Below are 25,897 nucleotides of genomic sequence, written 5' to 3' on the forward strand. Positions count from 1 at the left end.
GGCCCTGTGCCTGGCTGCTTGCACTGTGCCATGCCTGCCCCAGGCCCCCTGGGCTCCCCCACGCCTGGCAGGATGAGGGGTCCCAAAGCACGGCGATGACACCCCCATCGCCACTCCGGGCACCTCCCGGCACTGCCCTTGGGCCCTCAAGCTGGAACACTTCCCACGCCATCCCTCACTGTGCTGGGCACCAGAGACACAGCAGCTGCCCGGCCCTGAGAGCCCAGCACCCCCTGCACCAGCCCAGCTGAGGGGGCACAGCCCTTCCCACCTCCCCACAGCACCCACAGATTCTCTCTGGTTAGCAAACACAAAGATGAAAAAAAAGGAAGGACAAGAACAGGATTTGTTTCATAGCCTGACCAAGACTGGGAAAAGAATTTAAAAATCAGGATTGGCGTGAGAGGCTCCCCAACACCCTTCCAGAGCCAACTGTCCCATGGAGCAATGTCTCACACTCCCACAAGCTCCCACATCCAACACTAAGCCTCACATGCAGCTCCACTGCTATCCAAGGGAAAACAATGTAAAAAGTTTAAACAGCCTTTGCTTTTGTTACAGAGGGACATTTGTATATTAACCTTGTTTTCCTTGCTGGGACAACAGCTTTCACCTGTGACATATCCAAGAGGAGCCTCAGGCTGGGACAGGAGCAGGAGCCCTCTCGGAGGTGTGGAGGAGGCACAGGAGCCTGCTCGAAGGCAGCAGAGCAGCAGGTACAGGAGCCTGCCCAGAGGTGCAGGAGCCCCTTGGAGGAGGGAGGGGAGCCCTGCTCATGGTGCTGCACCTGGCAAAGCAGCCATGCTGCCATCAGAGCCTTTCACGCTGCTCACTTTGATGTTCTCTTTGATGTCCAGGACTGACAGAGCACAAGGAATAGCTGATTAGATTAAACTCTGCTCTCTTTAGAGTCATTAACTCCCTAAACATAAGAGTTATAAAATAGTAACACTGTTTACAGACAGCCCCGTGTCACTTGTGCTCAAGGGTCAGTGGTCCTGTTCATGCTGGCCTGTAATGATGATGTGCAGCAGCAGCAGGATAACAACACATGACATCCAACCAACCATTTTTTGTGTTGATCTGAGCTTTGCCCAAAACCCAGGGGAGAAAAAAAAAAATCAATGACTAACAAAACAGAAGAGCTGTGAAGCCCAGGGTGGCCAGAGCTGAGGGTAATGCAGGGCCAGTGCCAGGTCCTCTGGGACACAGTGACCGCTGCTTTTACTTCCAGCCCAGATGGGCTCCAAAACCTATGTGCCAACCTAGCACAGGAGCGTGGTGAGCCCCAGGGGTGCTCACCAAGGGTTCCTGGATACAAAGGTTCCCCCACCTCTTCCCCCAAATTATTATTTTCACAATATCGAAGCCCTTCATCAACATCTCAAGCTCAGAGGTTCCTCAGGAGAGATGCAGAGGTTTGGCACCAAGGGAAGAAGGAAGGAGAGACATGGAAGGAGGGATGCTGCCCACATCACCCCATCCATAACCAGGAGGGGGGACACCCTGGTGTACATCACCTGAGGCACAGGCAGCCAACCCAAAATCCATGCTTTCCCCTCGAGGAGCATCCAGGCCCCATATTTACCTATGTCTTCCATTTTATGTTTACCACATAAAGTTCCCCCTGGTCTCCCCCAGCACCAACCCTGGGCAGAGCTTGGCCAGCCTTCAGAGTCCCACATAAGGATATCCAGACCTGTTCAGACAAATGTTAATTCTGCAGGTTGGTATATTCCACACCAAGTATGATTATTTATTTATTTCCCCTCCCCCTTTTTATCCCTCTTTTTTTTTCCTTCCCCTCCCGCTAAAAAGCTCCAGCAGAGATTGCTCAGCCCCTTCCAAGAATGAGGCTTTAGAAGAGCTATGCTGCTCCACCCGTGCATTAATGAAAAAAGTAATAAAATATGGCAACCCTTTCCTTAATTGGCTCAGCGACAGCAGGATACAAAATCTGGGCAGCAGTTGTCTCTATGCTTTTTGTTGTCCTTGGGAAAATTAGTTCAAAACTGGATCACTGTGGAGGGGAGGGCAGAACCGCCCGTGCAGCAGCCGCATCTCATTCATCGGTTCCCGAGGAGCCCGGCGCAGCCCCCGCGGCAGCAGGGACCCCTTCTGAGCTCGAGGGGGACAGGTCAGTGACCCTGCACTCCTGCCAGCATCAGCCTTCCCAGCCAGCTTCCCTGAATCCGCCCTTGGCACGGGCCTGTCCAGGAGCAGCAGGGCCCTAGGAGGGAACACAGCACCCCGCCGTGCAACCAGCAACAGCTTCTGACCTAAGGAAGGCACCCCAGGGAGAGGGGGGGCCGTCAGGCTCCTCCAGCCATTCACATCCAGCGTTACCTAATTTTTCTGTGCTTTATTTGCATCAGCTGTGCATATTTAACACCAAATTTGAAGCTCAAAAGCCGCAGCCAGCACAGAGCATCCCCCAGCCAGGGCAGCACAGAGCACCCCTTGGCCACATCATTGCCCCTACTCCTCCCTCCCAGCACACCTGAACACACCCAACAGAACTTGCCCTGTCCTCCCACCACTCCCACCATAATAACTCCACAAATTCGTCTGAGGCTTTCTGAAAATCCCAATGATCCATCTCCCAGCTGCCCTCCCCAATCACTTTATTGCTGTACTAGTAAAAGAACACCTCCTGCTGCAGTTAAACTGGATTTCCCGTAGAAAAGCCAGTGTTGCTGTCCCTAATCCATCAAACTGAAGCAGCATTTCCATACCAGCTTTAATTATTTTCCCAACCAATTTGCTTGGTGCTACAGCAAAGTTGCTCCACATAATTTCCACTTCTCTCCCTGCATCTCTTAATGAAGGGCAGAGCCAAGAGGCTGCGTTCCCAGGCAGCAGCTCCCTTCAATGAGAGATCCCTGTCTGCTGGCAGTTCAGCTGCTTCATTCATAAACCCTTCAGAAGAGCCACCAGAGCCCACCAGGCCCTGGCCACCTGTGCTCTTTAACTCCTTCCTTTGCACAGCACCTTATTCCCCCTGGGAATTTCACCTCCATTGCTGCCTTCACTGATGGGATGATCCCATTTTGCTCCATCACGAAGTCCCCTTACTCCTGAATGTCTCCTGTCAGGCTCCAGTGTTGGGAGGAGCCCCCCACATGCTACTGGGTGCCCTGATCACCTCTGCCCTCACTGCTTGCACAACTAGTTTTGGATGGGGTTTTTCTCCCCCCCATTCCACAAAAGGGATTATTTCCCAATGTGTGAACTCCACACCAGCCTCAGTTACTAATATGCAGGCACGAATCCAAGCTGGGGTGCTCCAGCCCCACATCAGCACCCTGGTCCAGCACAACCCCCCAGCCAGCACTCCCTTCCCTGCAGCAGCAGGTCCCTGCACCCCTGATCCAATCCCTCCCAGGGGGCCCCTCCTCTGGTCTGAGGTGCTGCATTTCCCACCCCCACTTCTCTCCCTCTCCTCTCCGATAACATCTGTTCATGGAGCAGCTCCAGAGACCCCACCACCCACTCCTGCAGGGATTCCAGTGGTTTCCACACACCCCAGGAGCCCTCATCCCAAAGACGCTGCCCCCGCCCAGCCAGCGCTGCCGACCATCCCCTCCTGCCAGCCCTGCAGCCCCATGCTTCCCATTGGTGTAAACGGCTGATAATCCACTCGCAGCTGGCAGAAATCCATGGATCCTCCACTGGTTCCAGCAATGCCACAAAACCTTCCCCCCTGCATCCACTTCTGATGAGGAACAACAAGCCCTGCTCCTGTGGGCTGGGATGTGGGATATGGGGAGGGCGCTGGGCAGTAGGAGCAGTTTTTGGGCCCAATGCTAAACATCAGCTACTGACATCAACTTGTCCAACAGGATTGCAGCATAGGATGAGGTACAAATGTGTTGTTATTTGAGTGGGTCACGACTGCAAAAGGACACAGCCATTGCCGAGCTATGCTCCCTGTTCTCCCAGGCTGGTGCCAGCCTTGCAGCACATTATCGGGATTTCATGGAGATCTTGACCAGGGAGCAGCAGCAGCTCCAGGAGCTTGGGTTTCCTGCAGGCTAAAGCCTACAAGGTCTCCACCTCATTCACCTCCATGATGCCAGAGAGGCAAGCACCAAAGAAAGATCCTCTGTTTGATCTCCAGTGATATCCTGGTACAAGGGAAGATTTTGCCTCTTTTCTACAAACAGTGCCCAGGGAGGTGACAGCTCCTGGAGTGCTCCCAGAGGACCTCAGCACAGCATGTGTCCACCAAGGACTCCCAGGGGATGTGGCGTTTGGAGCCCTTGAGCTGCAGGGTGGATCAGGAAGGGATTCCCTGCAGTTTGCTCCCTGGCTCCTGCAGCCATACAACAGGAGTCATGCCATGAGGATTCCTCATCAGCTGGAGGGGCTTGAAGATGCCCCAGGCAGCAACGGTGCACCGAACAGGAACCTTCCCCTGCCCTCTCTGTCAGTGGTCTGAGAGCTGACAGGACACAAAAAGCCCAGGGCACCTCTCCAGCCCAGGGCACCTCTCCAGCCCCTCCGATGTGGCAGGTCCCTGGAGCACAGCACAGCTGCTTCCAGTTCTTGGGGAAGACAGCAGCTCCCCAGGGTCCCCAGCACTTCCCTCCCCAATCCATGAAACCTGGGGCTGCAGCAGCCAGGCTCAGCCTCTGGCAGGTCACAGCCCATGGCAACCCTCTTCCCCACACACTGCATATGTCAGTCCGTCTGCCCGTCCATCCATCCCATTCCCCCTGCAATGCCCAAACCCACAGTCCCTCTGCCAGCAGCTGCCGCCACAGCTCGGAGGCTGAAACCTTGGCTGAAGCTGGGGGGTCACAGCGATGCTGAGAGCTGGGAGGGGGGGCCGCAGCACTGCCAGGGACAGCTGCAGGCACTGGCTTTAGTGGGAGCAGTCCCACCTTCCCAAGGCCATTGCAGATGTGAGTGACCCCCTTCCAGCCTGAGAAAAGCAGCTGGGGACTGGGCACGCCACCAAACTGGCACATCCAGCACTCACAGAGCCCTGGCAGCCCTGCCATCCCCTGCAAATCGTCCCTCCCCTCCTGCCACAGGACTCCACTGCTGCAGGTCTCACCACAGGACTCCACTGCTCCAGGTCTCACCACCCCTCCCCTCCCTTACCTCTTCTGCAGCTCTGTGCTCTCCAGCTGATGCTATACGGCAGGCGAGCAGACCCAGCACTCATGTCTGTACCAGCAGCTCCTGAAAGCAGCCCTGCTCCCAGCTGGCTCCTGCCAGACCACACACGACAGCAGTCTTTTGATCTGAGCCCTTCTCCAGGCGCACCCTGTGGCTCCGCATCCTTCCCCTCTTCCTCAGCCACCGCCTGCAGTGCAGCTCCAGCCCAGCCTCATCCCACCACAGCCAGCAGCCCCAGGCCCAGCAAGGATGAGGGAGGGCATGGCTGCAGCAGCAGCTGGTGCTTTGGAATAACCTTTGGGCTCCAGAGCTCACAGCTCTGATCCCCCAGATGGATGCTGCGGAGATCATCCAGCTCTGCACAGAGATCGGTCCTGATGAGGAGGAGCGTACTGCAAGGCAAACCCCTCGGTCTCTCCAGAGGCTGGAGCAGCAGCAGCTGGCTCCGGCGCTCACAGCCCCAGTGCCATACCAGGGGACTGGCATCCTTCAGGGCCTGCACCCCACGAGGCACACCAGGGTTATCCCCACTCCAGTGCTTCCTCCAGGACACCGAGCCCCAGCGCAGGACACTGCCACTACTCACCCACAGAGGAGAGGAGTTCAAAGAAGTGCAGAGACATGACCACAGCGAAGGCAAGGTTGGGGTCGTGGCAAAGCCCACCATGGGAAACAGCCGGGGCACATGGACCCACACCTGGGAAGGTACCCGTGCTGCTGCCACGTGAGCATGACACAGCGAGGGGCCAGTGCATCCCAGCAAGGAGCTGGCCCCTCACCAGTGCTCCCCAGGACCCCTCCAGCCATGCAAAAGTCAAAGCTCTGCTGCAGGGATGTGTTTCTGGGAGATGGAATAACAACAGAACCTCAATCAAAGAAGGGGGGCTCCCCCTGCACGGCACAATCCCACCCCAGCGAAGGCACAGAGCCCGAGAGGGGCATCCCCCCACTGTGCCTCCCGACCGGCTCCGGGCACTGCCCCTCTGCACCACCTGACCCACGCTGGGAAGGGACAAAACTGAATGAGGCCAAGGGAGCAAGAACGGCTCTGGAGGGGAAGGGAGCTGCTGTCGGAACCAAAGGCTCTGTCACATCCCTGCTGGCTCAGGGCTGCTGTGTGTCCTGATGGAGCTCCGAGGAGCACACGTGCCCCGGCACCACGCCAGCCCCCAGCCCAGGAGAACACACGCTGCCCGTGCCACCGTTTCAGTCCCTTTTTGCTGCTCAGTGCAGCAGCAGGACAGAAGCAGCTCCGACCCCCGGCAGATCCCGGCCTCGCGCTGCGGATGGAGGCTGTGCAGGCAGCCCGGAGCCCTGTCGCTGTCCCGACCCGGCGCCCTCGCCAACCTCCCCACCCCAAAACGACAGATCGGCTGCACTTCCGACAGATACCACAGAGCCGGGAAACCCAAGGGCCATTGTGCTGCTCTGTGCAAGGTTAAATATATCTGCACAGCTCCTTGGGCTGCATTCCTGGGAGGCTGGAAGGATAAACAAGACTTCCTGCAGGAACTGGAGACAATGGGGGGATAATTAATGTTAATGCCCAGTGCAGAAACAATGCAGATATTTTGGACTTTTACACCCTCCTCCCCCCACCCCCCAAAATGCTCAGAAAGAGGCACTCAGACAGGTGTAACTGGGCCACCTAAAAGAGATAAATCATTTAAAATGAGGGGAGCTTCCGCTGCCGAGGGTGCAGCCTGGGGCTTCACCATTCCAGGCTTCCAGGCACAAGAGGACAAGTCTTGGAGACACGTTTTTCCCAGAGCCAGCCCAGCTCAAGCTGGCCGGGGGGGTCCCAGCACAGGAGGTTTGGAGATGGAGCTTGCGCCCGTGCCCCAGCCGTGCCTCCTTTGCAGCACGGCACAGCCAGCGATGCCAGCGCTGTTCTGGATCAGCCACAGGCAAACTGCGGAGAGCTCCCGCACGGCTGCACCCCATGCGCCACAGGGACGGGACCCCCACGCCTCCCTCCGCAGCCAGCCTGAGGATGCCACATTGCTGTTCCTACAGCTACCTCCTCTTCATTCCAGAGAAGGCCCAACTAGGGCTTGTTTTCAAATCACAGCAATTCTTAATCCTTTTTCCTACCCCAGTCCCTTGGGAGTGCTCCGTGGACCAGCCAGATTTCCCAGTCCTCCTCCCGTACTTCGGAGTGACAGAGGGAGTGACAGAGTGCTCCCCGGACACTTTTCCAGCGCATTACACAGGTCATTTAAAGCCTTTCAGGACAAAATGCTCCCGCGCCCTGAGGTGACTCAAAACCATTAGCATCTCTTTGGGAAGGCCTCTCCACCCACACCACTACTGCACAGGAGCACTTCTGCCCTTCATCTCAAAATAAAATACATTTATGAACAAAAAGGCACCAATTCCCCTTGACTCAGCCTCCCCCCGCAATATCCCCTGCCAAGGGGCTGCATCGCTAGAGAGAGAGGAGGAGGCCCCAGCACACAGAAGGGACAGGCAGAGCCACTGCCGGTCCCCATGTCCCATGCTCTGCTCTGAATGCCACCAACACCCACAGCGGTGTCCTTCACACCTTACGAAGCACATCAAAGGATGCTCCACCAGCAGTACCACACTGCATCCTCTGGGATCAGCCCCAAGCTCCCTCCCCAGCCACCCAGGAGGGGTTTCCTGAGCCAAGGACACCAGCACAGCCGTTCCAGTGCAGGACATGGATTCCCATGGCTCATGCCAGGATGGGGATTAACTGCTGATGGCAGGTCCAGAGCTCACACAGCCAGGGGAGAACCATGCAGCTCACCCCAGCACCCCGTGGATCAGCCTGTGGCAATGGACCAGGGAACAACCCTGAACCCAGCACAGGCTGCACCCCAGAGCACACCAAACAAAAGTCCACTGTCCCCACCCAGTTCCTGGAGGACCTGGACCGTGCTGGTTGCCTCCATCACCCCTGTTCCTGGCCAGCCCCACCACGCTGCATCTCTCCAAAGTTCTCCTCCCAGCTCTGAGGGGCAGCCAAGGTAATTTTGGCAGCGCGCAGGAGCTGCGGATCTGCCTGCCATCCCTTTCAGCTCTGCTCAGCTGCAATTCAGGAGACAAAGCAGGTAACTACAAAGGTAATTTCCTCCTGCCATCCCGCTCCCTCCCTGTGGGCTGCCGGAGGGAGGCAGAGGCTTCTGGCGACAAGAGGCACGACAAGAGGCACGGCACAGACAATACCTGCTCTCATGCACTGACGAGTTCTTTAATGATCTGAACGGAACCAAAAACGTTCCGAATTTTGCATTTGTCACAATCACAGATGATGCCAGAACCTCGCTGGGGTTTGACACACCAAGGTGCCTTTGCCTCCTAGAGCATCTGACACTGCTGGTTCCCTGTGGGACACCGCTGCGGCTCCAGGGACAGAGGCACAGCTCACAGCTGCTGAGGAATGACAAGTGCACACAAATTCCTGGGGTGCTGGAGGGAGCATAGCACTCTGCAGGGTCACTCTGGGACTGACCACAACAGTGGCCAGAACCTGGGGAAAGTACTGACAGGAGCAAAAGAGTTTAAAAAAAGAATAGCATTATATATACAGATATACATTCAGTCTGGCAGGCCCATGGTCTCCCTCATCCAAGTGCTGGAGCACTGAGCAGCTTTCCAAGGCCCCTCTCCTGCCCACTGTCACCCCCACACGCAGCAAGGACACCAGGCCAGTGCCAGAGCTGGGTCTGGTCCCATGGTGGCCCTGGCATGGCCAAGGGGCTGTGAGGAGTCCCCAGCCCTGTGGCACCTCCCTCCGTGACACTGGTCACCCTGCCACCGCTGAGTGACCCCGCAGAGCATCTGAGTCACTTCCCAACGTGCAGGGGCACAGCTGTAATGCTGCGATGATTACTCATAAGATGAAGCAGCTAAACGACTTCAGGAATCAGATGAAAGTGATGGAAAAAGGCTCAAAGATTAAATGCCAGAAAACCACAAACATGTCACGTGGAGACAGGACAGGGAGGTGACAGCACCAGCACCCCTATAGCCTCCTCTGATGCCAGCCAGAAGCTGGGCTCCTCCCTTCCCAATACAACGGAGCTGCTGACCAGAGCAATGTCCTTCCCAGAAATTCAGTTTCGCACTATCTGCAGGCTCTCACAGCTGGCACAAGGCAGCCCAAATGCTGGGAGAGCAAGGAGGCCAGGAAGGATCCGATCTGGATCTGGGGGCCAAGAAGAAAAATCACAGAGGATAAAAACAAGGAGACTGTTCCTGGGAGAGGCCAGCCCTCATCAGGGAGAAACCTGAGAATTCCCAGGAGAAAAGCAAACCGGAGAGGCAAAGCACAGAGAAGCGGGGATCCTGGAGAATGCCAGGCATGGCCATGGGGATCCCAGAGGACACATCCCCCCACCAGCCACAGAGGAGAAGGAACGTGACAAGGAAGAAGACTCTGGAGGGTTGCTCCTCACCAAGTCACGCAGCTCAGCACTCACCACTCTTCTGCCAGACAAACCCCATCCTGTTCTCCTTCCTGCAGGCTCACAAACGCTGCCAGCACCAGGGAGCAGAGCAGGAGCCACTGCAGCCAGGGAAAAACCTTCAAGCTAAAAAAAAACCTTAAAGCATGTTTCTGAGAGGGGAAAACAACACAGGCAGTGAGAGACACCGGCAGAGAGCACAAGGCCAGGTCCCAGTGGAGTTTCTGAGCCGGCCGGGATCCTGGCTTGGTGCTCCAGCCCCTGCACTCAGCATTCAGCGCCAGGAGCGCCAGCAGCGCTGCAGGGCAGCGAGGGGGGAGAGAGAACCCCAGGCAACACAGCGCTGCCAGGGTTCCAGCCGGGCTCGGGAGACGCCGACGTGCGCAGAGGCTGCTCCGGGGACGTGCTCCCCACGGCTCCCCTGTGCCGGCTGCAACATCAGCTGCTTAAGATAAACAAAATGCCATTACATGGCCTGAGCCAGTGTGTTTCTGCAGCAGGCCAGAGCTGTGGGATGCCTGCTGCACCCAGGGAGCATGGCACTGCGCTAGCACACCGTGCTCCTGGGTGAGAATCCACTGGGGTCCACAGCGGGCTCTGGGGATGGGGCTCACCTGGAGCCAGCTGCCCAGGACGGTGACCTGCTGGGTTCCAAATACCTCCATAGACTGAGACTCCAAAGCCTCTCCAGGCAGCATTTCACCAATCTCACACTTTAAACACCCCACATTTTCTCCCATGAGATCTCAGCCAGATGCAAGGAGGTAAGAATAGAAGATGCACACACCTCATCCAAATCCACAGTACCAGGGCAGCAATCACCAGCAGCCCTGGCTACTCCTGGCTGTCCCACCAGGGTAAAACCCCTCATGCAGAACTTCCAAAGCCTGGATCCACATCTGCTCTCTTGCATGGGAAGCAGGCACAGTGCTGGGGCTCTGGAGGACTTACAGGAGGGATGTGAAGCTCCTGTGTCTCTTCTTTCCCCACTGCATGGAGACTGCAGACCCCTGCCACCCTCATGTGCCTCATTCCCAAACCATCTGCCTCCAGCCAGCGATCAAGAGAAACTGCTGAGAAAGAACCCAGAGAGCAGCATACCCCAGAACCTTGGACACCCCAGGCAGCACAAGCACACAGCCAGCAGTGCCACCATCACAGTGTCGCACTGGGGCTCAGCATCAGCACGACAGGGCGGGTAGCAGCCTGAGCCAGTACAGCATCCAGCCAAAACCCCAGCCTGCTCCTTAAAGAAGTGTTGAGCCAGGTCACTCTGCAGCTCAAAACCCCCCAAAATTCCTCACCCCCAGGAGGCCCAGGGGGCAGTGAACGAGAGCAGCTGCCTACAGCCCCATACCACGAGCTCAAAGGCCACTGCTACCGCCCCAGCCCACCCCTGCTCTGGGTTCTTGAGCATCCTTGAGACCACCCTTCCCTGCCTCACTGCACTTAGTCCTGTTACACAACAAGGTTTGTGGGGTTCTTTGAGGGCCACCCACGAAATGCATTTAAGCTGCTCTGTGTCTCTTTGAAAAAGAAAGCTAATTTATTCCTCAGTATGGCTGCTGTGCTGCCAGGGGATGCTGCGGGCTGCACCTTGGAGAGCAGGCACATCCCCACCTCCCCTGTGCCCCCACAGATCTTCTCCACATAACACCAACTGCCCTGGGCCTGAACCCTGCTCCAGCCAGGCCTCTGCCTCCTGCCTCAATGTAATTTTTTCCCCTTCAGTCAACCAACTCAAAATTGAGTTTGTGTATTAAAGCAAAATTTAATTTCTAGGCCATTATCCCAACGTGGTGTAGTTCCTGCATCTGCAGAATGAGCAATAGGCAAGCAGACTGAGCAGTTCATTTCCCTCTTAGACACGAATCTCAGCTATAAACAACAATAATGACATTCCGCAGAGGCATGGAGCCCTTTCATTTTGAATCCCACGGAAAGTGTGTGAAGCTGGGGGACCCCAACGCAACTGACACATGGAGCTGCTGTACGTGTCCCTGCACGGCTGCAACACACATCCCTTGCATCTGCCCTCAGAGTCTCAGTGATGCAGCAAGTTTTCGTTTATTTCTCACACTGCTTTTTCACAAGCCTCTGGGTTTTCCTTCTCCCCCTCTAGCAGAGTCTCCAGACAGTGAGACCTATAAAATACACAGTTCTGAGACCTGAGAGCTTGCAGCATCCAACTGCAACATCCATAAAAAAATCCCAGAAAAATCAAAAACTCCAACTCTCCCAAACAAACAAAAACCCCACACAACTCTCCCCTCCCCTCCCTCTCCCCCACTTCCCTTCAGTCACTCTAGTCTTTTGAGAGCAAAAAACTCAGAAGCAGTTTAACCCACACAGTGACAGCAGCGTCCCCATTCATTCACAAGCCGCTCTGGCTGAGATTCCATTCCAACTGGATCCCATCCACACCCTTTTCCTGTCCGAGAGCGGAAATCCCACGGGAAATGCCCCAAAGGAAGCAAACCAGATGCCACCACCCAGCCGGGAAGACCTGGCGGCGGCGTTGGGCTCCTGCAGCAGCTCCTTACTGGGACCTCCCAGCCAGCACAGCTTCAACAGTAAACAGAATCAGAATCACCAAAAGCCTTTTCCACTTTGATTTAAGAGACTCCCCCAGTTCAGCACAGTCCAAAATGCTCCTGGACCATGCCAGGGCAGCCCTGGCTGAGGTGGGGGCAGACACAGAGCACACCGGGCTTCCCCACACACCTGGGCAATGGGGGACATGATGGCACCTCAGTGGTGCAGCGTCCCCTCCCCAGTCCTGGGCTCTGGGAGCAGCCACTGGTGTAGCACCAGGGGACATTTGGGACAGCCCACATCCCCTATGAGCAAACGCACACAGAAAGGGACATCATGTCGCGGGAGGGAAATGGGGACAGGGACATGATATTTAGGTTGAACATCAGGAAATGTTTTTTCACCCAGCAGGTGGCTGAACACTGGACAGGCCCCTCAGGGAAGTGGTCACGGCCCCAAGGCTGCCAGAGCTCAAAAAGCACTTGGACAATGCTTTCAGGCAGATGATGAGATCCTTGGGGTGTCCTGCCCAGGGCCAGGAATTGGACTCAATGCTCCTGATGTGTCCCTTCCAACTCAGTCTATTCTATGATTCCATGAGAGGGATGACAGCAGCACCAAAACACAGGGAACGCCCCCAGCAGAGAGATGTCCCCTGCCCTCCTGGCACCCAGGGCACTCCAGGTTTGTTTGCTGGGGGAGGAAGCCAACCCACAGTGACACGGGGACCAGTGAGCTGCATGGAGGCTGACTGGCACCACCGAGCTGAGACTGCATGAAAAGGAGATAAAAAGTGGTCCAGCCTGACCCCCCCACCAGCCCCGGCTGCACCCCAATTTTTGTCACCCAGCCCCATCCCCACACTGGGGTGGTCCTGGGGGCCAGCAACCCACTTCTCTCCCCTCTGTGTTGACGGGCGTTACTGGGGGCTGGGGGCTGCCTTCCCCACAGCAGTAAACAAGGGCAAGGGTGTCCCCACCCTGGCCACAGGACCCGCCTGGCCCCAGGGCAGGGGCCCAGAGTGGAGGCAGAGGGATGGACTGCCAGCAAGCACAATCGGCTGTTTCCTGAGAAAGTGCAGCTCACAAAAGGGCAATTCTGCCACCGGCCATGCTCCCTGGGAAGGGGCTGGGATGAAGACAGGGGAAGGGCAGATACTGAAGCCACCACATCCTGCCGACGCTGGCAGGGCCCCACCACTGGCGCCCCAAAAGCCGGGGCTGCAGCGTGCCTAGCTCTGCCCCACGTCCTCCCAAGGATGACACAGCCACAACCTCGGGGCTCAGCACCGTGCCCCTCCCTGCACCCATGCATGAGAGGCAGGTCCCGGGGCCGCTGGCACCAAGGTCCAACCCGAAGTTCGCAGCACTGTGTAAGAACACACGCAGGCACCCAGGATCCGAGGGGTGAGATGCTCCCTGCATGCCGCTGGAGCCCCCCGCCCTCGCACAGCACAAGGCGCCTTTCAGAGCCACACAGACACACCATTCTCCCACTGCTGACCTCCTTGCCCTGGCATTTTTGGGATCCAGGCTCCACAGTAGCGAGCGATAGCGTTGGAAGCAGCAGCTTGAGGCCGGTCAGCAGCATCCCCACGTGTGTGCTCGCTAATCGGAGGGGCCGCTCGTTCGCACAAGATGAAGGTCCAGCCAGGCACTCATTAGGCTGCAACACACACTCGCTTTCCAGGCAAAGAACACTGAAAACAAGGGAAAGCAGCAACACAGGCTCCAGCCTCCCCAGGGCTTTGCCCCTCCCCAGGAGGGAGCTCAGGGGAGCGGCCACAGACCCTCCCGCCCCAGTGAGAGGAGCACCAGCCTCAGAAGGGTTTCGAGCAGGCAAGGCAGGTTTGTTACAGAAGGTGTGTTCGTTACCGGCAGCAGCAACTCCTTCTAGAGGAGCAAAATAATCACACTGCCCATCATCTTCATTTAATGAACCAGCTGTGCAGCCTGCAGAGACAGTTCTGGTTCCAGCATCTCTGATGGGACAGCCATGGTCTCTCCAGTGACCAGCCTTCAGGATGCACCAACCCCCTAAAGCCAGGGGCTGACCCAAGGGCTAAAAGGCTCAACATCCCCCTCCCCACTACAAAAGCCTCGACTGACGGCTCAGAAACCCACAGAGACCCCAGGGGAGTCACAGTGTGGGTTTGGAAACACCTATCCATCCCTAGAGGGGATGTAGCGGGAGACAACATAATCCTGGCTTTAAAAGTAAGTAATTTATCAATCTCATAAGTCCCAGGGCCGATCTCACCCCACTCACACACATGCCCACACACGCCCCTGAGCTGTGCCTGTACCTTGGAGGCCAGCGCAGCTCAGCGGGTGCACGCTGTGCGAGGCAGGGATTTATCACCCACTGCAGCTCCATTTCTTTTGCAAAGCAGCATTTCCAAACCAGGCAGGATGCAGGCTGTGCATGGGCCCAGCCTCCCAGCCGCCATGGAAGGCTGCGCAGGGCACAGACCCAGCTCTGAGCGCAGCAGCCGGCACACCCAGGGCTCTGTAAGCACCTGCCTGAACCGAGACAGCTGCTGCTGTCGTTGGCATCAATTCATCCTTCCTCCTCGTATTCCTACTGCACTTAACTGTCTTTTCCCAGGAGCATCCTCAGGGAACATCCCCTCAGTGCGAGAGCATTCCAGCACCGCTGCCTGGGCCAGCCTCCCTCCTTCCCTCCCTCCGTGCTTTTATTACCCCTTGGCCAGGGGCACAAGCCAAGCACGGAGCCTCGAGTCTGCTCCTCGATGGTGAAATGCAGCAGCAACAACCTCAGCACAGAGCCCATGGCACGCTCTGGGAGCGGAGGCAGCTCCACCACAGCCCCCCAGCACTGACCGAGGGTCACCACACGCTGCTGCAGCGGGGGGCACAGGAGGGAAGGGCACTGCTGACCACATCGGAAGGGTGAAGGAGCAGCTCGGGCCCACACTCAATGCCCTGCAGGCAGGCCGACAGGTCGGTGGCACCTCCCGGGTTTGCCAGACGCTGCCCGACGAAGCCCCTCTGCCACCTGGGAGCCAACAGTGCCCTGTGCTCGGCTGCCAGCTCCCACCCGGCTGCGGCAGCTCCTCCGGCAGAGCCGGTCTCCTTGAAGCCGCCTTCCGACAACACAAGCTGAGCCGAAACCTCCGGGCTGGCTGGGGAGACCTGGGCGACAGCCAGGAAGGGCAGGAGCCATTAACGCCGGCGTGTCCGGACTTGAGGGAATGACGGAGCAAGCAGAGCCATCTGCCCTCTCCAGAAACTCCGCAGACCGCTGGGCAGAACGGCCCTTCACCGCACTCCAGCCCTTGCCAGCTGTGCTCTAGCCCTGCCAGCTGTGCACATAGGGGCAATAAACCTGCGGTTCGGATGTTTTTTGAGGCAAAACACAAAAATAAAGGGCGAGGAAGAGGTGTCACTCGGGCACGTTTTCCAGCAGCTCCACAGATCCTCGGCGCAAGCGAACACACTCCGCTGCCGGCTCAGCAGTGACACCCGAAAGCGCGGGCAGTACCCCGGCAATGTCTCCCGGCCCCGGGGCACCGGGGGCAGCGCTGGCAGACCCCCCGGACGGGGCTGTGTCTCTCCCCTGCGGCTTCCGAAGCGGCGGCCACGGAGCCCGCTGCTGTTTAACTTCACGGCCCGGGAGTTTATCAGATTCCAGCCGCGCTCGGGGAAGGGGCGTGGGGGGGCCCAGGGGCAGCACCGGCCCCGCACCGGCTCTGCGGCAGCGACGACAGCCCGGCACCACGAACCGCCGGGATCCGAAGTGCGGGCACGGGGCTGGGCGGCGGGAGGGATACGACACTCTCCACTGTAAAACCCGGGGCGAGGGGGAACGGCGAGGGGAACGGCGAGGGGAACGGCGAGGTGGGCGCGGGATCCCTAAAGCCGCGGGCAGGGAGCCGGCGAGTTCGTACCCACTCCGCCCGTAACGCACCGCCGCTCCCCAGCAGGACGGCTCCCGGCGACCCGAGGGACCGGGAAGGCCGCGGACAACCCCGAGCGGGGACAGGCCACCCGGCTCTCCCCGCCAAGCGGCGGAAGGTGCCGGGGCGGGCTGGCAGACGCAAACGGGGGAGGCGATTGGGAGCGGGGGGAGCCGGCAACGGCTCCCGGGAGGGGCGGGAGCCCCCAGCCCCGGCACTTGCTGCGAACCCGCGGGAAGGGCCGCGCCGAGCGGCCGGCTCGGTGCTTCTTCCCGCCCCGGTACCTACCGGCGGGCCGCGGCATTCCCCCCGATGCTGGTACCTACCGGCGGCCCGCGGGAGCCCCCACGACACGACACGACACGACACGACACGACACGACACGACACGACACGGCCCGGCCCGGCCCGCCCCGGTGCCCCCGCCCGCCCCGGTGCCGGTACGTACCGGCGGCCCGCGGGAGCCTCCCCGCCGCTGCCCGGGCATCTTGGAGGCGCGGGGACACGGCGGCGGCGGCGGCGGCGCGCGCGGGGCGGGGCGGGGCGGGCGGGGCGGGGCGGGGCCGCGCGCTCACTGGCCCCGCCCCTCCCGCTCGGCCCCGCCCCGCCGCAGGTGAGGCCGCGGCGCCGCCGGCAGCGGGGCCTGGAGTCCGCGGGGTGCGGGGACACCGTGTGCCCCTGTGGGAGCGGGGCCCTGCGTGTTCCCGTGGGGAAGGGACACCGTGTGCCCCTGTGGGAGCGGGGCCCTGCGTGTTCCCGTGGGGAAGGGACACCGTGTGACCCTGTGTGCCCCTGTGTGTCCCTGTGTGCCCCTGTGGGAGCGGGGCCGTGCGTGTTCCTGGGCGGTGGGAGGCAGTGCGTGTCCCTATGGGATGTGGTAAAGTGTGTGTTCCCATGAGATGGATGGCACTGTGTGTCTGTGTGTTTACGGTGAGACTTGGTGCCTTGACAGTGAGTCTTTCAACACATTTATTTTTTTTCAAAATGAAAAATGCATTAAATGGGGTCTTCACCACCTGGTTTAGCACCACAAAGGGATGTCCCAGTGTTCTCCATACAGCAAACCAGCTCTGGGTGAGGTTGGGTTTTTATTTGCAAAGTGCACATATATATATGTATCCACATCAATAACATCAAAGGGAAACACGGGAGGGGGAGCCCAGAACTGTAATTTATTCCTTGGTAATATGGGGACATGTGGCACAGGTTATTTATATTTGAAGGCTGCCCAGAGTGTAAAATGAGCCATCTTTAAAAAATAAACGTGGAAAAATACATCCAGGCTCCTGGTGTATCTTAAGGTGAGGCCAGGCCAGCTGCTGGCAGGCGCTGGAGGAGGAGATGTGTGCCAGGACCTGCAGCTGTCCCCTCTGTGCCCTGGGCACCACCGTCACTGCACACACACACAGACAGACACTGAGCACACGGCAGCTGTCCTGCTGTGGCTCTCCAGTGAGACAGGACAAATGCAAGGCTGCCAGCACCACCATGGCCGGCCTGGTTCTCGCCTGGTTCACTGCACAGAGGGATCACAAATGCTTACTCCCAGCAGGGTCTGACAGCAGGGGAGTTAATATGCGCCATGTTGTTTGCATTAAACCCCATCTCTGATTTTCTGGTGGTGGAAGCGCAGCCCAGGCAGCTGTGGCCAAATCACAGAATCTAGAGCTGTCCTGGGATCAGCCTTTGTCTCTGCACCTGTGCAGAGCGATGTGAGATGAGTGAACAGCCAGACCAGAGCCCCATCCTCTAACCCTTGGACAGGCAGGAAATTAAAGCCACTTTTACAAATTCAGTAGCCAGCAGGTAGCCAGGCGTGGGTTCAGGCTCTGAGCAGAGCCGGAGCACTTGGCTGGGCAACAGCAGAGATATGCAGCCCCCAGACATGGCACATCAGGCTGCAGGGAACTGAGACCACTGACAATGAGCAGATGGCTGGAGGTCACAGCAAAGTCCCACCACCAATGGGCTCTGGGTGACAACCTGACTGCCCAGCACTCGCCACGGTGCTGGGCCACAGATACCAGTGGCAGCTCAGCCCTGACCTCTGAGAGCCTCAGCCTTGCTCCCACAGCAGCCAGGGACACAGCCCAGATGGTGGCACTGTGCAGTGGTGGCAGCTCCATAGTGTGACCGCGTCCCTCCAGCTCCCAGCTCCAATGCCGGCCCCAGTGAGTGAGCAGGCCCAGGGAGCACAGGGACTGGAGCAGCTGTTGGGGTGACACAGCAGAGATCACTCAGTGTCTCCTCTGCACTCTGGGAATCAGCTCGTGGGGCTGGAGCAGCTGCTGGGATGACACAGTGGAGATCAGCCCCGGTGCCTCCTCTGCCCTCCAGGGTTCGGCTGTTGCTGGCGCTCCCAAGCCAAGGGGCTGTGGTGGATGTGCACAGCTGTGGCTCCAGCTGCCAAACAGACCCTGTGCCAAGGCCCAGGGTGGGCTGGCACCCACCGGACCATAGCTCAGAGACACAGCATATTTAAGTCCCTCAAACAGTTTTCCTCATGGAACATTGCAGATGCCAGCCTTCTTCAAGGCCTGATGGGTGCTGGATTAGCTGGGATCCTGCATTAATCGGCAGAGGTGTTGGAGGTGGCCTTGGGCAAATATTTACAATTACTGTGGTGGTGTGCCTGTGCATGTCCTCAAAACACAGAAGGGGTAGGGTTCAAATGGCACTTTAATGAGCTGCAGGACAGCGGGAGGATAGAGCTCCTCACGCTGATGTGTTGAGCAGTCCAGGGTGGGAAGATCGTCTTCATCTGCCCACAAAGGCGTGTTGGTGTTGGAGTGGCAAGTGCTCAGCAGCCCTTCTAGGACCTGTGTGTTTTGAATAGGGACCATCTTGGTTTCTGCATCACACGGCTGTGAGCGTGTTGCTTGGATTCAGGGAACTACGCTTTTCCTGCCCAAGGCTGGTCTGCGCTCACATCCACATTGCACAGACAGGAATGGAAACACTCAAGTTGTGCCGCGTGCCTGGGATGCCGGCTGAATGAATAACACGAGGTTATAAAGCAGGATTCCCCCTCACAAATTTGTTCTTCCAGTGGAAAGCACAGAGGAAAAACATCCTTTTAAGTTCTGCATCCCTCTTCCCACTCCTTCTGAAGAGCAGGCAGGCAGTGTGGAGATGAGCAGGAATGGATGAATTCCCCCAGAAGAATTTCTTCTCGATTCTTTCCTACATTTTGATGATTTCATTCCTCCAGCTCTCATTAGCACCTCCTTTATCCCCAGTTCTTCCCCAAGGGCATTCTGCTCTCTCTCCCTCCTGCTGCAAAGGGAGCGGCAGAGCAGGGATAGAAGCGGATGCTGTGCACCACCTCATGTTGAGGCCTGGAATTTCAGAGCCTGATCCCAGCTCCAGCTCTCTCCCATGGCAAGGGAGGTGGAGTCCTCATCTGCCCCAGAATTTATTGTGCTGGATAAGAGCAATGCCTCATCCTCACATCCTCACACAAGGACTCAGTGGCAGTGTCCTGCCCTTTGTTAAGGCCCCGTGGTCTGACAGACCTGCCGAAGCCCCAGCAGCCAGGCGAGCTGTCCCATGGGCTCTGAGGGCTGATTTCTGAAGAGGAAAGTCTGTTCTCCCAAGTGCATCCCTTTTCTGCACTCAAACAACCCCAGATGCTCTCCCAATCCAGCCCGGCTCTTTCAGAATGGTCACAGGATTTTGTGTCACCCTGTTTGTGAGCAATCCCCTGCTCTGCCTGTCCTCCCCAGGACCCTCAAGAGGGAAAGGAGGCAGGGTTTGACAGGCGAGAACTATCCAGCCTGGTTTCCAGCCATCTCCTGCACATCTCTGGACTGCCAATGCTGTTTGCACTCCCCATGCCAGAGCTCAGCAGCAGATTTGCTCACAAAGTCCTGTTGTGCCAAGGAAAAGGATCCTGAGTCCCTCAGGTCAGGCATGCAGAGACAGACAGACATGCTGCCTGTACTTTTCCCTGGCATCCTTGGGCTGTGGGTCCCTGCTCTCACATATTCATGTTGAAAAAATATTCATTATGCTTGTGGAGCCCAGGGGTCAGCTTTGGGCTCCAGAGGAAGCACACATCTGTAATTCTGCATTCCCCACAACATCCCCAGCTCTGGTGGCCTGAGCTGCACCTGTACCAGCCCCTGGATGGGAAAGGGGCCCAAGCCCATCCAGTCTTGCACCCAAGGACACGATTTTGACCCCTAAACAATCAATTCAGTAGGAAATAAAATGAGAAGGAAGTACAGAAGTTACTCCCAAGGTCATACACTGCAGAAGGCAGCACTACCCTCAGTGGGACATGCACTGCAAGGAGCAGGACAGCGCTGCTGGAGTGTTCCCTGTGAACTTGATTTCAGGCTGCTGGACCTGCTCAATGGAGCATCCAAGGAGAACATTGGCTCTCGAGGCACAGAGATTTCTAAAGCGTTTTTTTGACTATTTCTCCTTCCTCTGACATACTTCCAAAGCTGCATTTGAGAATGTCCCCTTGTAGTCACACATCCCTGTGATAGCACAAAGGGAAAGAGAGGTTACATCACACCTGCATTCACCAGCTCCCAGCCAAAGATAGCTCAGGCTGCTGTCACAGGGCTCCCACAGTGACCACGCTGGCTTAGGGAGTGCTTCAGGTACCCCCTGTGCTGTGCAAAAGAGAAACCAGCTCTCAGCAGCCAAGCCAGCCTTCTTCAACCCCAGCCAGCTCCTGGCATCACCAGAGCTGCACTGACTCACCATGCTGCAAGGAGCATTCCCCCTTCCCAGCTCCCGGCTCACACACACCCAGGGCAGCCCTTCCGTGTTCACGTGAGTCTCCCACTTTCTTTGAGCCTCACACATTTACAGGTAACAGGTATTGCACTGCTACAGCTTTTCCACCCCAGCATTAGGCTACCTTAGCAATTAAACAAAGCAAATATGCATTTAGTAAGACCTAGGTCAGGCTTACAACCAGAAAAAAGCAATATGCTCACTCCAGAGGACTCAAAATTTCCTCAACAGTTATCATCTGCACTCAAAGGACATCAAAGACTTTCTGAAAAGGAAAGATGTGCTCTCCCAGCTTATATATTCCCCCACCCCCTTGCCTGCAGCACCCAGCAAGTGATTCCTCCTCCCTGTTCACACCTCATCGGCTGGAAGGTGAGAGAAAAAATGAATGCTGAGCTTGAGGGAATTTAAGGAGAGACAAATGACAGAAGATCCTCCCTTGGGGGTCACAGTAGCACCTCTGGGTAGGAGCAAGTGCTGGGCAGGGAACTGGGGAGACAGGACTGAGGTTTGCCAGGGCAGGATCCCTGTTCTGTCTGAGCAGGTGCCCGTCCCTATGTGTGGGGCACGTGAGGCTGTCCTGAGCCCACTGCCCACCCTCAGTAAATAACCCGTGTTCCTAAACAGCACTGTCTTTGTTATTGAGGCAGAGCAGGGAGCAAAAAGCACGTTGAGGGCGTTTACTGAATCAGGTTGTGAAATTAGAGGCTGCGTGGACTCGGACATCACCGTGGGCTGGCTGCCCACAGTCTCTCCCCAGAGGTGGCACAGGCAGAGCGGCTGCCAAGGCACAGGTGTGGGGATGAGCAAGACTGCAGAGGGCGAAGCCCAGATGTTTATCTGGGTGGTGGGAGCAGGCAGGTCTCCTGGGAGGCAGCTAACCATAGGAATAGGCACTGTGTCTGTCTTACGGCTGAAACCCAGGGAGAGAGCTGGACACAGCCCTGGGATGGGAGTTGGTCCGTCTCCAGCAGGGAGAGAGGCCAAGAGCTTTTAGGCAGCCCGGAGAGTGGAGCCTGCCCCACTGTGTCCTGCTGTGGCAAGCCAGTCAGATGAGACTGGGGCAGGCCATGCAGAATAGAACAAAATGCAAATCAGAGCGAGAGAAGCTCATCTCAAAAATAACGTGATGTGCTGCTGTTCAATGAGAGGCGGCTGGGAGAGCAACTGATGCTGAAAGAGCTGCAAGCACAGCAGGCGAGGCTGCGTGAGGTGACAAGGACAGTGGCTTGGATGGATACGGCTGAGCCTGGAGCGAGAAGACCCTACCCATGAGTGTTGTTGCCACCTCATTACAGGTTGTCAGCCCTCAAGTCTGCATGCCAGCTTCAAGTGAAGCCTCCCTGAGCTCCAGCCCCTTCCCATCCACACCCCTCCCCCCGCCAGCTGTGTGACTCCCGGTGTCAGGAGAGGAATTCCCTGTGGAACAGGCACCTGGCCCAGCAGGTCCAACAGGGTGCACTGCCTGCTGCTCCGCTCCTCCCTCGGCAGGCGTGGGGCTCGAGAGCAGAGTGGTGTGTGCTGGCTCCATATTAAAGTGATGTTCAAGCTTGATGGAAAATTCAAGTCTGGAGGAGGAAGAGGAGGAGGTGGAGGATGAAGCCATGCACAGGTGCACACATACACTGACTATCTTGCCCCCTCCATTGCTGCTGCGGCTGGTGGAGTGAAGGGAGATCCCATGTGGGAGCTAAAACTATATAGAGAAGCTGAAAAGCTGCAGTGAGACTTCAACTTCAGCTGCTTCCCACAGCAGAGGCCATGGTGACACCAGCCCAGCCCATGAAAACCTGCGTGGGGAGCTGACGCTGGGTGGGAAAAGCTTCTTTCACCTAACGCAGATCTGGCACAAGAGCAGAGCTGGGAGTCTCACCCAGCAGTTCAGAGGGGAAACACAATTCCCTCAGCTCATTAGGAGGGTGATTAGTTACTCAAACCGTTTACTGAGGGTTGCGGTGAGATCTCCACCACCAGCTCTGAACGCCCACCAGCCCACGCTCCATTCTCGGTGTGATGGGACGCAGAGCCGAGCTGACCTGTGTGCTGAGCTGCCCGGTCATCCCGGCTCCCCCACGCCCTGGGGATGGTCCATTCAGCTGACATGGCAAAACAAAAATATTTTTAATTTGGATGGAGATAAAAGGTAAAAACTTCACATCTGAGAGCTCTGAAGTGTTGTTCTGGAGGTGCTTTATCTCCTTGTTTTCCAGAGAGGCTCCTGCTAGACCAACCCACTGTGCAGCTATCCGAGGATCTCAGTCTTCAGCCGGCGCCAAATTCCTGCAGAGCAGGGAACTCACATTAATTTTTTTATTTTTAAAGCTCCAGTTCCTGGAGCAATGGGAGGATTTTCATACCTCACCATCTACTTAAAGTAAGGCAAGTTTCTCACCTTTCCAGCAGCTCACCGATGCAAGGAGAACGTCAGTAGGAGGTTTTAAGGAGATCTGATGGTTGTTTGATGGAAGTAGACTTCCCAACACTGTCCCTTCATGCTGGGGTTTGTAGAGCATCCCAGGGTTCATGGAGCTGCTTTGCTGCTGCTGGAAAAGTTGGTCTCACTCTCACACAGCTCATTATTGCAATTGCAGCTCTCAGGGAGCGGGGAAATGTGCTCCTTCACAGGCACATCCATCCTAATGGCTTCTGCCTCACTGCCAAGGATAGATCATCACAAATCAGGGCTATGAGGACTTTTGGAGAGCCCTTCTGCTTCAGGTGTTTCATCCTGTCAGTGAAGGAGCCCTCTGAGACACCCATCAGCCAGCTGAGAGTTGTGTTTGGGGAGCACATTGCTGGCTCAACAGAGTGAGGAAAAAATCTATTTCAGTTCATTTTCATACCAGACAGAGCGTTCGGAACTGCGCTGCCGGGCACCCCCTCCAGCAGGCAGCCCTGACCTGGGTCAGTCCTCACAGGTGCTGCAGTGCACTGGGTGAGTTCTTGCAACTTCAGAGCCACTCACAAAGGTTTACAGGTTTGAAAAAAGTATTTCCACCAGCTCAGGAGGGCAGGAGAGCTGTCTCAGCACACGGGATGCTGCTTTCCTGGGGGGATGTTGCTGCAGAGCCCAAGGGTCACCTTAGTGGGACCTTGTCAGAACAGGGAACCCAACCCAGTGCTGAGCACAGCAGGGATGAGCAGAAGAGCCCCTTTCTGCACAGTGGATATTTGCAAGGGAAAGGCCGAAGGTGGCCTCACCTCCTCCGTGTCACTGGTGGAATGTGCCCAAGCAGGACTCCCCCAGAGGCAGCAGGGATGCACTTGGACACCCACAGAGCAGTGCTGCACAGCCCTGGGTGCTGCCTGCCCCAGAACCAGCCTTGGTTGGGTTCCCACCCAGTGCTTCTGTTATCTCTGGCTGGGATCGGGTGATGCCAAGCACTTTTCGGGTGAGAGGCAGCTCTCCTGGCTTTGACCCATGGTAGGAGCCAGGCTGGGCACCAGGCAGGGCGAGGGCGGATGTGGGGCACTGCAGGGCAGCTCCCTGCCAGCCCCTCACCACTGACCCGGGCCACGGTGCCTGCCCAGCCCACTCTGCCTGGATGGGACAGCTGCCCGCACAATCACCCGTGCAAGGCCACCCGAGGCCAGCCCGACTGCCACTGTCCCTGAGCGGACTCTGGCTCTCCCTGCACACAGAGCACAGGCTCTGTGCCCTGCTCCACCAACAGCTGGAGCTTTCCAGGGGCCTCATGGGGCACAGAACCGCCCCCAGCCAGGACATCAGCGACAGCCCCATGCTGGTGATCGTCCTTCCCACTGATTCCCGCAGGCACAGGCAGATTTGAGTCCTTACAAACTTAGCGAGATTTGTGGAGGGTTTTCCAAAAATCATTCATCAAAACTTCTGCAGATAATTATGAGTTTGTTGCTCATTTATTAGCACCAGGCTGTAATTACTCGGTATCCAGATGATTTGCTACACAGATCATGTGGTGCTGAGTAGGTCAGATGAGTACAAGGCTCAGATTAGGATTTTTAAGTTTGTTTTCCCAGGAAGGTCTGTAATGCATCCCTAAATGCTGTTGTGTTGTCAACAGCCCATCTGTGGAAAGGCAGAGGCAGACATGGGGACTTTGGGATAAACATGGATAAGCCTTTATAGATAATTTTCTCTGTTTTCTCCAGCTATAGCAACGTGGGTGCAGGGACTTGGCTTTGTGTTTTCCAGGTGTGTGACAGATGCATCCCTGTGACAGTTTTCCTGTCCCCAGCCAGTCCCTTTTCAATGCATTTTGCTGTTCAGGGGCTGGATGCAGCACACAAGTGGCCATGAGACAGCACTTGGCCAAACTCTGCCCCTGTGACCCTGTGGCGACACTGTCTTCAGCCATGGTTCTGCTCCCCATGCTTGGGACCAGGCCTGCTGCCAAAGCTCCTAGCCCTGGAGCTGTGGCTGTGCCATTGGGGTGTGCAGGCAGTGCTCCCTGTTTTTAGGGGAGAAGGCTGCCATGGTGCTGGAACTACCCAGGAGCACAGGGAGCAGATCCTTTTGGCAGCAGCTGCCCTTCCTGGCTCTGTTTGGACACTGTGGCTGCCATAAAGAGCCTGTCTTGTTGCCCCCCACAGCAAAGGCAGAGCAGGAGCTGTCTCTCCAGCTCAGGCGGGGACACTGAGGTCCCAGGAATTGTCAGGGCTTTCAGGAGTTCACTTATGGCAGGTGAAGCTCAGCTGGTGCTTCCGCTCTGTGTCGGGGCCGGTACCAATGGAAGCAGAGCCCAGGCAGTCCTGGGCAGGAGGTTCCATGTGAGAGCTCTACAGGATCCCCCCTCCTTGTGGGGATGGGCAATGCCACCTGCTCAGTGTGCCTGGAGACCCTCTGCATGGCTTTTGCTGGGTTGTCTGGACTGGGCAGAGCAATCTGTCCCAGCACTGGGGCAGGAGAGGGGCATCCTCACATGCAGTGAATCACCTGCAGAATCCAGGGAGTTCTGGGCTGCCTTTGAAGCACTGGTTCATCTCTTTTTTCGGCACCCAGTGGGGGAGTTGGACATCCTACATATCCCAGACCAAAGGTGGTTTGAGGGGAACCAAGGTGGGATCACTGTCTGGCTTTGTGTGGGGCGAGTCAGGATGAGCTCCAGCATCTCCCAGCCCCGAAACTGGCCTCAGCCTGCAGCCCACAGGAG

At 57.2% G+C, this 25,897-nt stretch overlaps 1 protein-coding gene across 2 annotated transcripts in view; it reads right to left on the reverse strand.

Annotated features, from left to right (window-relative positions):
* Positions 1-16,544, reverse strand: part of MID2 (midline 2) — a 65,936-nt gene extending 49,392 nt beyond the window's left edge. Inside the window, exon 1 of one of the 2 annotated variants that reach the window (XM_039572074.1) lies at positions 16,462-16,544. The gene's annotated coding sequence lies outside the window, so the exon portion shown is untranslated. Of the gene's footprint in view, positions 1-16,340; positions 16,420-16,461 lie in introns of those variants that run through there. The other variant, XM_039572075.1, reaches the window with a different exon arrangement.
* Positions 16,545-25,897: the final 9,353 nt, after the last annotated feature.

This window comes from Corvus cornix, chromosome 4A (genome assembly GCF_000738735.6).
Source record: "Corvus cornix cornix isolate S_Up_H32 chromosome 4A, ASM73873v5, whole genome shotgun sequence".
Lineage (NCBI taxonomy): Eukaryota > Metazoa > Chordata > Aves > Passeriformes > Corvidae > Corvus > Corvus cornix.